Raw genomic sequence first — 1508 nt, 5'->3', positions numbered from 1 at the left:
TTGGGGCATTAGTTGGGGAAGGTGTGATGTAAAATTTCTGTTGCTGATGTGGCAGGTCAGACTTGCTGCAGGTCATAGGGAGTTGGTGCTGTTTGCACAAACGGGCTACCCCGGGAAACAGGTATTGAACCTTGAGGGGCATGGCCCCGGGGAGAAAGCGGGACACCTTGAGAAGTGGTAAGGAGACAGTAGGGACCAAGGGTTAGTTAGAGAGGAAGTAACTATTTAATTATTTATTTGTTGGGAAAAATGAAAGTGTTGAATTATGAATTGGATGTTAAAATATTTTGTTAGTCTGTAAGGCCAATGGGAGCCAGCTAAGCAGTTATTTGTAAGCTTTGGCCTGTCACATTAAAGCAACCTTTTCTAAGGTAAGCGAGTCTGAGTGTTTTGTACAGTAATCCAAAACACAGAGCATGAGCGAGCAGAGTGTGAGCGAGCAGAGTGTGAGAGAGCAGACTGTTGTGGTGCTGAGGGGCCGGACAGCGGGCCGCAAAGTGACAGATACACTAAGGGCCTCATTACACGGAAGGCGGTGAGCCATGGCGCTATTAGCGCCATGGCTCATGCCGGTAAAATACCGGCACCGCCTTGGCGGAAAGGGGATTTACCGCCCCATTCCAAGGTTGGTGGGGCGGTAAATCCCCCTTCCGCCATTGCCCTTCCCCATTCCCATTTCTGCCCAATAGGGCTCTATGGGAATGGGGAAGGCGCTAATTACGGCACCGCAATTTTGCGGTGCCGTAATTAGCTCCGAGGTCCCTTAGCGGGTTGGTTTTTAACGCCTGCAAAAAGCACCAACCCGCTAAGGGACCTCGTAGTAAGGCGGTAATGGTTAACGGTCACCGTTACCATTAACGGTGGCCGTTAACCATTACCGCCTTCCGTGTAATGAGGCCCTAAGTCTCTTGCTTTGTTTTGATTGTTCAGGAGGAGAGGGCTGCAATCTCTGGGCACACGGCTGGCTGTCTGCCCAACTGAAGAATCTTGAAGTGAAACTGAAATGAAGGGTAGATCTAAAACTATGACAAGAGCAGCAGTTTGAGCGAGGTGGTTGAAGTGAGGATAAATAAAACATTGTTTGAAAACCCTAATAAAATCACTGACTATTTCAAGCTCGGAATAGGGAAGCGACAGGAAGCGAGGACGTCTGAAATGGGAGTTCTATGTGCTCGCTCCGGCTGCACATATACAAACATTGGAACGATACAGAGAAGATTAGCATGGCCCCTGCGCAAGGATGACATGCAATTTCGTAAAGCGTTCCATAACAAGAAAAAGAAAAAAAATGAAATGGAAGTTCTAGATATCAATGTTAATGCATCCAGCAGTGACTTTACCAATATTTACAATAATTCATTGCCATTGCTGGCCATGTGCTATACCCTACAAGCTGCCCCAGGCATAAGAGTTGAGGAAATGCCTAAGCCAGCAGAATTGGGGATGCACATGGCGGAAAGAGGGCCCCACTTGCAGCAAGCCCAAAACAGCAATTAAATGAGCCGCAG

General features: G+C 47.9%; 1 non-coding gene across 1 annotated transcript; it reads left to right on the top strand.

The window, feature by feature from the left end:
• Positions 1-1168: 1168 nt before the first annotated feature.
• Positions 1169-1275, top strand: LOC138461558 (U6 spliceosomal RNA). The gene has a single exon (XR_011264177.1). It is a non-coding gene; the product is annotated as a U6 spliceosomal RNA (small nuclear RNA).
• Positions 1276-1508: the final 233 nt, after the last annotated feature.

Source organism: Ambystoma mexicanum, chromosome 1p (genome assembly GCF_040938575.1).
Source record: "Ambystoma mexicanum isolate Mex_15411 chromosome 1p, UKY_AmexF1_1, whole genome shotgun sequence".
Classification (NCBI taxonomy): Eukaryota; Metazoa; Chordata; class Amphibia; order Caudata; family Ambystomatidae; genus Ambystoma; species Ambystoma mexicanum.
Note: the sequence above shows the minus strand (reverse complement) of the source record. Positions and strands in the feature narration are given on the sequence as shown.